This window comes from Juglans microcarpa x Juglans regia, chromosome 2S, assembly GCF_004785595.1.
Source record: "Juglans microcarpa x Juglans regia isolate MS1-56 chromosome 2S, Jm3101_v1.0, whole genome shotgun sequence".
In the NCBI taxonomy this organism is placed as follows: domain Eukaryota; kingdom Viridiplantae; phylum Streptophyta; class Magnoliopsida; order Fagales; family Juglandaceae; genus Juglans; species Juglans microcarpa x Juglans regia.
The window spans coordinates 30,196,493-30,209,025 of record NC_054597.1 but is presented as its reverse complement, the minus strand read 5'-3'; the positions used below and the strand labels follow the sequence as shown (position 1 = coordinate 30,209,025).

The window sequence follows — 12,533 nt, the reverse complement described above, 5'->3', positions numbered from 1 at the left end:
TATTAAAACGGAGTGAAAGACTGAAGGGCATGCATCTAGAAGATTGTGTTCATTTTAACTTACCCATCAGTCTCTGACCAATCTACGTAATTTCAATCTCTCTCTCCCATCAACTCCAAACTGGTTGGTTTCTGAGTTTATTTTTTTTCATCTAGAAGATTGTGCAGATATTATTTATGAAAATAATATTAATATTTATTTTGCATCTCATAAATTTTCAATAAAATTTTATTATTTAATATTTAAATATTATTATCAGTTTTAAATTAAAATATCATGTACTTAATAATGGCCACAAAATATATTGAATATTGAGTCGCCCCTATATCTAATACCGATTCTGCCTCTCTGCCCGTCCAAGGATGGGACATCATGATACATTCAAATATTTAAAAGAAAAAAGCAAGGGTCCCGCTCTCTATTTTTTTTTTAATTTTTTTTAATTTAAAGATTAAGAAAATATTATTTAATAATATTATAAATTTTTTTCTTTTTTTAAAAATATTAAAAAAATAATGTAATAAAAAAAAAAAAAAAAAAAACCAGCAGTGAGTATAGACCCATTCTATTTAAAAAATTATAGAATCCTAAAATTCTCTGCCAGTCGAATTTTCGCTTAACCCTATGACTAGAAGGCTCGGTTTGGACTACGAATTTGGGGACATTTATATACCGACGGCCACCCTATGCTCCTATCTAAGAAAGCAAGAGGCTGGTTAGTCTAAATTTTAAACTCATTTCAATTTATTATTATAATTTTTTTAAATTTTAATATAAAATATAATAAATAATTTAATTTTTTTAAATCTTAAAATAATAATAATATTAAAAAATAATATTCTAATAATATTTTTTTATCATCTCAATTCAACTCAACTCAATTCAACATTTAAACGTAGCCTAAAAGAATTGTCTAAAACCTCCTCTTCAGCTTCCATAGAAAGTAAATCTTAAAAATAAAAATAAGGAAGTAAATCTTAAAAATAAAAATAAGGAATTTTTATGATTTCTCTGATATTAATGCAGTTTTCTACTTTCTCTCATGCGAAAAAAAAAAAAAAGACATGAAAATAGATATGTAAGTCAGCTGATTAAAATGGATTTTAAAAATATTGTCCGTTGTCATAAAGCTTGAAACTCATGGATGATCTAATTCATTAATATTATACATCATGCCTAGCTATCGACGACGTTTCACATTATTAATAAATATCTGTAACTCTAAATAAAGTTGTAAGATGTAATAATTGTTGTGCATGATCAGAATCCTTATGTTCACATTATATGAAAATGAGTCAAATGACATCCATTCGATCCGAAGTATGACTACTAGAAAATATTACGCAATATTATTTTCTAGTAGACATAAACAAGCTCTAATCTAGACTTAGGAGGAGATCGAGAGTGGCTAGAAAATGTCGTCTTTGACCAATATTCTACCATATCCAAACGTATCGAACAAGCTCTAATTTGACCCTCTCTCGACGCATACTATAAGAACATGCGTGGCCTAAAATAAATAAACAAGCTCTAATCTAGACCACTTGGAGGAGATCGAGAGTGGCTAGACAATGTCGTCTTTGACCGATATTCTACCATTTCCGAACATATAGCCGACATATATCTCTCTTTTGGTTAGTTTCACAATAAATGTACTATCGAACCTTTATAATTTAGGACCGTAGCATTAGACGACTCGTATATTTATCTTCGAACAACCACATTTCTGCGCAATCTCTATGTCACCGTCGCCAATCTCTCGGTCTCACTCTCTCTCACTGCATGGAATGGCCAAATGGGCATAGGCCAATCCGCCCGCCCGCCCGGATGGGAGGGGCCAAGTGGCAGGGCTGAAAACTTGGTCCCCAACTAGGCAGGTGCAAGGGCTGGGAGGGTTAGCTACCTGCCCGTATAAGGCAAGTAGCAACCCAACTTTTTTTCCATCCAAACGCCTCTAACCCATGCCTTCGTCCCACCGACGACGACAGAGATACTGAAGCTAAGGGATGATGCCGACTCTCCATTGTTGTCTTCGACATTTGGGTGATCCTTCACGACATGCATTGTCGTCATAGATCCAATTAAGCATTGAGACTCTTCTTCGTCGGCTTACTACAACCTAGGTGCATGTCTAGAGCATATTTAAGGCCTTGTTTAGACAATTAAGAATATCTTAGAATATATGTGAATAGTAATGAAATAATTTGAATTAAAATATTTTATTAGGTTTTAGAAAAGGAAAGAGAAAAAATTGAATAAAAATATTATAAAGTTAAATAATTGTTTGAATATAAATTTTTGGTATTATTTTTGTTTTAAAGTTTAAAAAAGTTATATTATTTTTTGGGTTTTGTTTGTATGTTTGAAAAACTTGTATTGAGTTTTGTCTTAAGATAATGATTAAATATTTTGTATTTGAGTGAAATTTGAAAAAGAAATATCTAAGAATATTTGAGAAATACTTGGACGGAGATTGACCGGTCCAAGCTTCTGTCCGGACCGTAACAGTCAGTCCGATCGGTTTTTTCGATCCAGTCCGGTCCGCCTACACCCCTAACTAGGAGACACTTTTGGGGCATATTTGGAGGGCACCCAAGCATTTTTATACTAATAAGAAGTGTTACATTCACAAAACATTTCACAAACGTAAATTCACAAATAAATATTGTCTCATATGATACACTATCTACTTTACAATAAAAATATTTTTACAATATAACGTATCACATCAAATCATGTTTATTTGTAAATTTACTTTTGCTAAATCACTTTATGATTAAAATTTTTATTTATACTAAGATTAGGGGATGATTGGGGAATGAAATGGCATGAGAAATCTCTAAATAATAATGACATAGTTTGAAAATAGTAGTAAAATGGTTTGAGTTATAATATTTTATAGGGTTTTGAAAAAAGAAAAAAATTGAATAAAAATATTATAAAATTAAAATATTGTTAGAATACAATTTTTTAATACTATATTTGTTTTGAGATTTGAAAAAGTTAATTTTTTTTTTTATTTTGTTTGAAAATTTGGGAAAACTATAATAATTAGTTTGAAAATATTTGTATTTAAATGATGTTTTAGAATGAGATAAAAAAAAATGAGATAAGATTAAATGAAATGAAAAATATTACAAAACATCCCTAAAGTTGGGCTGCATAATACTCCAATATTATGGCTTTTTCGTTTATTTGTTTGAGGGTTTTTGAAGTACGGCATGGTCAGGAACAAATCCATGGGGACCAAACTATGGTTTTGAAAATAAATAATAATTGTTGTCATATGAATTTCGTAAAGGATTTTGCTGTACATCATCTTACACAATACATACTTTTATTTATTTTTTATTTTTATTAAATTAATTGAATTTTTCTCCACATAATCTCTAAACCACATATTTGCTAAGAAAAAAAAAAAATTATGTATAGTGTATAGTGTAAAAACAATTAGTAGTTAGAATTATTCTTTATAAAATGAGTACTGCTATGGGTCCCGAATTTGGGATCTAAAAAGTTTACCAAATAGTGTAATTTTTTTTTCTTCTTCTTTTTCGTGCATTTTTTTAAACATCATAAACATTTTTTAAAAAAAATAAAAAATTTACAATATTATTAAAAAATATTTTTTTAATCATTCGGAAAAAGAAAAATCTCATTCGGTGAACTTTTTAGGTTCCAAATTCGAGGACCTAAGCATTCCTCTTATAAAATTATTGGCTTGTTACTTGACAAATATAAATTTGGATACTTTTTGGATTTTGTAAAGTATTGTCTCATTTTCTTTAAGGTCTTATATGATGATATATATAATCCGGTATAACATTTTTATTATTTTTGTGCAACTTGTTCAATAAAGATAACCTTACACTTCCTTTATAATTACTTTATTATTTTGCTATTTTTTTCTTGTTGCTTTTTGAATCTGGATTAAAAATAAATTTAATCAACTAACATATTTATATAATTTAATTAAAAATAAATTCAATTTTACAAAAATTGTTCTGCTGTTATTCTTTGAGTCCATTTTTATAAAATTGAATTATTTTTAATTAATGTAATTAAATGATTAGAGATGGTCAAAAGAACTGAAAAACTAGGACAAAAAGTAATGAAGAGAAAACAGTTACGGATTTAGGATAGGATAGGATGCTAATAAACATCGCTTGTCGTCGTCACGATGTTATGAATCCAAAATACCATCCCAGAAAACAGAGTAACAATGGATGCTAAATATGTAAAAATATTGAGGAGAGTAACAATATATGCAATTACATAGAAATATGAAACTTTCATTGAAAGATATGGGCTATTCGAGGTAGCTCAACCTCCAAGATAATCCAGAACATTAACAAGATGAGATTTTCCATACCCCATTTCCCTGCGTCCTTCTTGCGTTCTTATATCTCATTTTCAACGGAAATAACACAAAAGGAAAAGATGAATGGTAATTATAGTCGTGAATGTATAAATACCGTATAATTATTTATTCTAATAATACGGCACCGTATGATTCTTGGCACTAATCGGCACCGCATCACTTGTTTCTTCCACCGATAAGTTTCACCGACTTTTGCTCTCTTCGCCAACCCACCTTAACTTTTCTTCTCCCTTGCACTCTAACTCAGAACTGAACACCCAAGTAATACTCCTCCAGAACTGAGCCATATAACACATGCTACATCAGCGATGACTTGACCTTTTTCACCACGCCTTTCATCGATATAACTATCCTGTAACTCAAAACATAACAACAGAGCAAGTATAGCAATTAAAGGAAAATGGAGAAAAATAAAGCATCTCTCTCAATCAAAATTCCGTCTCCGATAATTTTATTAGGTGTCCCATCTGAACAAGTTATAAAATAAAGGGAATTACCCGTTCATCTGGATCATACTTCCCTTGATAAGATCGTGGGCTATGGTTCCGTCCATGCGTTTGAAGAATCTGATTTTCTCATGATCCCTTATCTGCGATGTCAATATAGGTTCCGTCTGCCGGTCTCCGATGGAAAAAGACACTTGTACTAGACGCCCACCATTAAATTCTATACGCCAATCGGCGTAGCAGATGTACCTGTGCTCCCCGGGTGGGACTTCTAGAAATCCGTCATCCCTTTGAAATATGCTATCCACTGTCACATTAACCTCCAGTAGTTCGTCAGAATCGTTCATGAGTTTGGTGTTTCTCGAGAAATGTCTCACCATTGGATCCGCGACAAAACAAACAACTACAAAACAAAAAATGAGATCGTACTTATCAATGGTAAAATATATATAATTATTGATAACGTTGCAGAGCTTTGCAAAAGGTTAGAGGAAGAGGAAAACCAGAGCATGCTTGAGAGAGAGAGACCGAGAGGATTCAAGAATTGAATTGGAAAACGATAAAAGAAACTACCGAGACAAGGCCGAGACTTCGATGGTTCTGGCCTTAAAAAGTATTTGGCTGCCCAGACAAGACCACAGGGACTTCTGAGGGTTTGCAAATATTGCCCGTCGCGAATCTCCGGCTTAATCCGGTTGAAGATTCCGGTGACGAATGACCGAAAGAAGAAGCGAGAGAGACCGGAACTATACAGACTACACGCGCAAAAAACACGGATGAATCCGATTTGCGAATCAAGTGTGTGGGATGAATCCGATTTGCGCAAAACACCAGAGCATGAGGCAGGGCATGGGAATTGAATTGGAAAAGGATCAAAGAAAGTTCTTCCGAGAAAAGGTTTTTTTTTTTTTTTTCCTTGAGAACCAAACACTACCGAGACAAGGTTGGAAGAAGAAGCGCGACAATTTATAGTGGAAATTCGACGAGAGAGAGAGCTTAGAATTAAAAAATAAAATAAAAATAACTACCTAGCACTCATCAACTAATAGTCGTTAGACCTCTTGCGTAAATACTCTCGTCCTGTTTATTTCGTCTAATTTTATTATTATAATTTTTTTAAATTTCTATATAAAATATAATAAATAATTTAATTTTTTTAAATTTTAAAATAATAATAATATTAAAAAAAATATTTTAATAATATTTTATTTAATTTATTTAAAATTATTTTATCTTATTTCACTATCAAAACCAAACATTAAATGATTTAACGGAAGTGGAAAAAAATACGAGGCTATCGAATTAACGAAGGGTGTTGCTCAAAGTGCTGATACAAGTCTGAACCTTGAAACTCAACCTCTTCCACGAGTGGGGTTGGGGTCCAGCTTCTTCACTTTCTTCCCTTGATTCGAGAACTTTCACCCTTCACGTGCAAACTTTTTGCGGATGTGACATTCCCTAAAATTGAGTTTGCGGATGTCATTCTTTGCGGATGAGAGCATTCACATTAGATGCCGTAAAGCACCACTTTTCTTATAATTTAAGATTTATTTGACGATGTTAATCAAAATATAACCTATATCTGAATCTCTATTTTAATAAAAAATTTAAAGGATGAATAGTAATTTTCTAAATATATAGATTTACTATTCATCTTCTATATCATTTTTATCAATATTTTATTTTAATACATAAAATAAATTTTTTTTCCAATTATCTATACTTTCTCTAATAATTTTAGTTTTAAATAATAATTTTAAAAATAATTTAATTAATGACAAAAATATAAAAAAAAAATTAATTTTAAAAATATTATCATATCCACAAAAAAAATTAAAATTTTTGTTTAAAATATTCACTAGAATAATAGTTCAAAATATAAGAAAAAAATATTAGATAGTTAAATTTGTAAATAGAAGCGAGAGAAATAAATAATAAAGAAAAAATAGAAAAATATTATTTTAATAAAATATAAAAAGGAAACGTGAAAAGATATAGAAAATTTTTAAAAGATGAATAAAATTTAAAAAATAAATTAAAAAATATACATTTTAACTAAATTATAAGGAATTATACGAAGAATGGATGTGAATCACGTGATTTCAGTCTCTCTCTGGAGCACGGTGCCATTTATCTAGATTGATTTTTTTTTTTTTTTTTTTTTTTTTTTTAATGTGGCAGACCCATCCATTTAATAGTCAAACTACAAAAAGAAATAATAATAATAATAATAAAAATAAACAAATAAATACATAGTCAAACTAATCACTTAAAAAAAAAAAAAGAAGTCAAACTAATCCAAAATGGTGACGAATCGCTCAAGAGGCGGTTAACATGAATGAAGTGGAGAGATTTATAGAATTGCACTCGACAGAAAGTATCGATAAACATAATTTTTGTTATTGAATGCAAAATGCAGGATCTACCAAACCACCTATCTCCTCATTTTTAGGATTTATAAAATGAAGTTTAAGTTTGTAATATTTGATAAATAAAAAAAATAAACAAGAGAAAAAGAGAGAAATAGCGTACTCAATTATGAAATGATTTATGTTTTTAAAGTATTAAACTACCATGCTTTTAAATTGAAGTATTTAAATTTTAGATTTAAATTAAAGATCTATGTTTAACCACTATGCTTTTAGTGTACTCAATTGTGGAATGATTTATGTCTTTTTGTTTAGTAATTTTGTCCTAAAAACTAAGTTGAAATAGCGGGATGGACAAAGATGAAGATCAAACGGCACATACGCCTTCTACATCGATTTCACTGACTCAGGTATGAAACATATTAATCATTTGAAAATATCGATGTGTCCGATATTGCCATTTAGTTAAATGTATTTTTTATACATAGTTAAATGTATTTTTTATTTGTGTATTATAGGAATATTATGGTTCAGGAAACTCGTACTACCCACCATTTATCTTGCCTCAAAATGCATATTCAAATCCATATACATGCGCTTGGGATAGCCAGGTAGATTATTTTTAAACGTTTTTAGGTTTTTTTTTTCCCTTATATGCATTTAGGATGTTCTAACACTATGCTTAACTACAGTTTCTGTCAATGCCACCTTTTGGACCAATGATGTCCTACCCTCCGTCAAGTAATCTAGAGGAGTCCACACGAGTTCAACATACCTACCAGGTATACTCCTTTTAATCGTTTTTAGTTTTTTCTTCTTATATGCATTAAATTTATTTAAACACCGTACCTCATTACAACATCCATCGATGCCACCATCGAGTAATCTAGATGAGTCAACAAGATCTGAAAAGACTCCCCAACTAGCAAGTGAATCATCATATGTGCCATTGCCAATAGGTGCTGAAAGTGAAAAGAATTTTGGAGGTACATCACACACGACTAATAAGAGCTGTCACCTAACAAAAAATATTAGACTTTTAACCCAATTAGTAAACATCCAGTGTTATAATATAAATTCTAATACGAAACATACATTTTCATTTTCAGAAACTTCGTCGGACGTAAATAAAGAGGCAGAGGCCAAGGAAACTAATGAAGTATCGGATGATGATGAACGAGTTAAGGAGCCAAAACCTGGTATGAAGTTCACAGTTTAGAGTATTGATAATGGTCTAATCAAGTTTTCTGGTCAAAATAGCACAGTTTAGAGTAATGGTCTAATCATGGTCAAAATTTAACTAAAATGTTATCTTTTGGTCATAACATAGACTTCTAGTTAGATTAGTCTACATTAGACTAGTTATCTTAAAGTTTAAATAATAATAAAGTATTATATATTTTAATAATATTTGATAATTTTTTTTGAACCATCAAACTGGCAGCAAATATTACCCTCACGGACAAACAATATGCCAAAATCAACAAACAATAGACAAACAATATGTCAAAACAGAAATGGTAGAGAATCAATACCCAATATCAAATGCAATACACCATAGCATTTCAGAGAATCAAACGCAATATCAATAGTTGCCCAATAAAATACCAAGCAAATCTGTGGCAAATTTAATACAACATAAATACACCATACCATATCATCCTCAAATAAATAAATAAATAAATAACTAAGCATTTACCCAAATTGCACAACGGTAGTGACAGATTTGTAGTGGCAGATGCTGCATAGGGTAGAGTCAAGCCGATTCGTGGAGGAAATTGAAGAACCTTTTGGACGATTCGTGGAGCCAAGCCGATTTAACAATTATTTGTCCTTGCAACGTAAAAGAGGAAGTGATTTAATCACTCGATGAAGATAAAATGAGAATCGAAGAAGAGGGAGAGGAGCGATCCATAACAACGGCACAGAGAATGCACAAAGAAGAGAGAGAGAAGAGCGAGGAAGAGAGACTTATGTTAGAGAGAACGAAGACGAAGACAAACGCTGGAGAAGGCGATCACTGGAGAGAAGGGGACGCTTGCGGGCTAGGGAAGAGCGACGTCTCTCAACAAGAATGGGGCAGAAGAAGAATATGGCTTGCGGGTTGAAGAAGATAATGGAGTTTCGGGAGAAAGAAAGAAAAGAAAAATGAAATAGAAGATTTTGGGGATGAAGACAGAGCAAAACCGAGGGAAAGATTAAGCGGCAGGTAGAGAAATAATAAAATAACATTTTGATCTGTATATAGTACCTTACCAGACATGGAGAGAAGCTAAGATATACTGTAGCATAAATGTCAAATTTGAAAAATTTAACTAGTCCAATACAGCTATTTTTTCTCACATTTGCTTTTAATTTAGACATTAATAAATGGCTAGGTCATTACCAATGCACTATAAGTAATTAGTTCAGTGTTATTTTGACATTTTCTTCTCTGACTCTGTTGCCTCGTATATAAAGCAGAGTGGACAAAGAAAATGTGCACGTACGTACCTGATAACATTGGATTTCTCTTTGGAAAAATGAAAAAAGGTTGGATATCTAATACCCATTCTGCCTCTCTGCCAGTCCAAGGATGGGACATGCATGATACACTCAAATATTTAAAAAAGAGATAGTCTATCTTACCTTTCTAACTTGACAGTTTACTTTATTTTTACAACTTGATACTTTTATTTAATCGCTAATCAAAATTTTTTTTTACTTAATAATTAAGGAAGTAATTTTAAGTATATTGATGTATTTTTTTATTTTTTAAATGTATTTAAATATGTTAAAAAAATGTGAAAAAAAAAGAAAAAAAAATTTTTTACGCTAGGCAGTATGCCCAGCGGTCAAAATGGGGGGTATAGTAGCCGCACCCTTTAAAAAATAATACAATTTTTTGAAATATAATACAAGGTTAATAAAATAATAAAACTTTAAAATAAATAACAATATTTTTCATTACCATAACAGAAATGCTAAATTTACTAAAGTTGGGTCTCGAAAGTGTGTCCCAAGACAATTTTTTTTTTATTTTTTTACTTAGTAAGTAAATAAGTATTTTTTAATGATATTATGAATTTTTAATTCTTTTAAAAATATTTATGATGATTAAAAAATACATAAAAAAATACACTCATCAAAACATTTTTTCGATAGATGTAATGCCACTCTTAGCATAAATGTCCAAGTTCTAGAACGTTTGAACAAGCAGCAAGCACCCTAGCTACTGTAGTACATAAGAGCAGACGAAGTTCTTTTCAAAAATAAAAATAAAAATAAAAAAGCCGTAAGTGGGGCGAAGGGATCTTGTACGGAGATATGCAATGGATAGGCTATTTTAAATGAATAAATATAAGAAAATTATTTCATCTCATTATTATAAATTTTTTAAATTTTTACACAAAAATTTAATAAATAATTCAACTTTCAACTTTCATCTCAACTTATTTCATCTCAATTCATTATCAAAACCTCTCATTATTTACTCGTAACAATATTATTGAATTTAATTATATAAATACTAGTTATATAACTTTATAATTATATTAATATATATGATTAATATATTAATAAATATATATATTTTTATAACATATATACAATATCGAAATTAGAATCGGCCAGCTCCGCCTAATATGTGAAGTGTGAACCATACAACCGTAGCGTTCAATGCTAGGCTGAATGCCAAATGTCTAGACATTGAAATCCCTTCATCCACAAATCCAGTATGACTACAGGCTGCCAAGACCCCTACAAAGGTAATTGCATCTGGTTTCACCCCTGCAATCTGCATCTCAGAGAAATACACCAATGCCTTCTCTCCTTGACCACACATTGCAAGACCGACAATCAAGGCTGTCCAAGTCATAACATCTTTCTCAGGCAGTTCTTGGAATACACTAATTGCAATGGCTATGCTCCCATATTTCGCATACATGTCAACAAGTGCTGTTCCTAAGGCAACATCCACCTCCTTTTCAATATAGGCATGCAGCCATTTACCAAGCTCAAGAGCACCCAAATGGGTACAAGCGATCAATAAGCTAACCATAGTCACTTTATCGCCCTTGAGGCCCTCAGTTGCATCTCTTTAAAGAGTGATAAGGCCTCCTCGAAATCACTATCCTCAACATGTCCATTGATGACCATGTTCCAAGAAACCAAGTTTTTTATGGGCATGTTGCCAAATAATTCCCGAGCAAGAGACAGACAACCACACTTGCAATATCCAAAAGAGCCGTGATTAGGACCTCGTGGTAACCAAAACCATTCTCATCAATGTATTCGTGCACCCGTCTCGTCATTCCCAAAACCCTCGCTCTAGCACATGCACTCAACAGATTAACCAGAGTAACCTCATTAGGTTTCACACCCTCATATTCCATCCTCTCAAAAATCCTAACAGCTTCATCTGGTTGATCGCATAGCGCATACCCTTTAATCATGGTCACCCAAGACACCACACTCTTCTCCACCATTTTTTCAAACACCTTGCGAGCTGAAACCAAGCACCCGCATTAGGAGTACGTATACATCAACGTGTTCTGAATATAAGAATCCGAAGCGAAACCGAGCTTCGTAGAATGACAATGCAACTGTTCGCCCTCAAGCAAATCCTGACACGATTTGAACAAAGAAGGGAACGTGAATCTATCAGGGGCCAGACCTCTAGTTAGCATTTCTTGGTAAAATAGAAGTGCCTGGCGGGGCGAGTTCTTGTTGGTGTAGTCTCGGATAATGGAATTACACGTACAGGTTGTGGGTTTGGGGATTTGGGTAAAGGCCAGACGGGCATAACGGAGGCTTCCGGAGTCTTGGAGAGCACAAAAGGCAACGACTTTGCTGGCGTTGTATTCGTCGAAGAAAAGGCCGGTCCTGAGCATTTGGGCATGGATAACCTTGAGCTCCGACATGTTGGAGCAGTTTTCCAGTGAAACAAGACATGGGTCTGGCTGAGTTGAGTTTTCATTAACGCTGCTGTTCTCGGTGGCGAAGATCGTGGAAATGGTGGTGGTGGTGGTGGAGGTGGGTTTATTTTGGGGGGGAATTTTCGGTAAATAAGGGCGGTCCGAGGCAGTGGAGGAAGCGTGTATTTTCATGTGTTTTATTTTTAAGTTATTTTTTATATAAATTTTTTTAATACTTTAAATATTTTTAAAAAATAAAATAAATTTAAAATATTATTAAAAACCCTTCCTTAATTAGAAAGTAAAAACAAATTATTAAAAAATATTTCTTTAATCATGAAGTAAACTAAAAAATCATAAAAAAAATATTCTTTTATTTTACTTTGTGATTAAGAAAGTATTTTTTAATAATATTATGAATTTTTTTATTTTTTAAATATTA

General features: G+C 31.9%; 1 pseudogene; it reads right to left on the bottom strand.

Annotated features, from left to right (window-relative positions):
* Positions 1–8,702: 8,702 nt before the first annotated feature.
* On the bottom strand, positions 8,703–12,283 carry LOC121253556 (annotated as a pseudogene).
* Between the last annotated feature and the right edge of the window lie 250 nt (positions 12,284–12,533).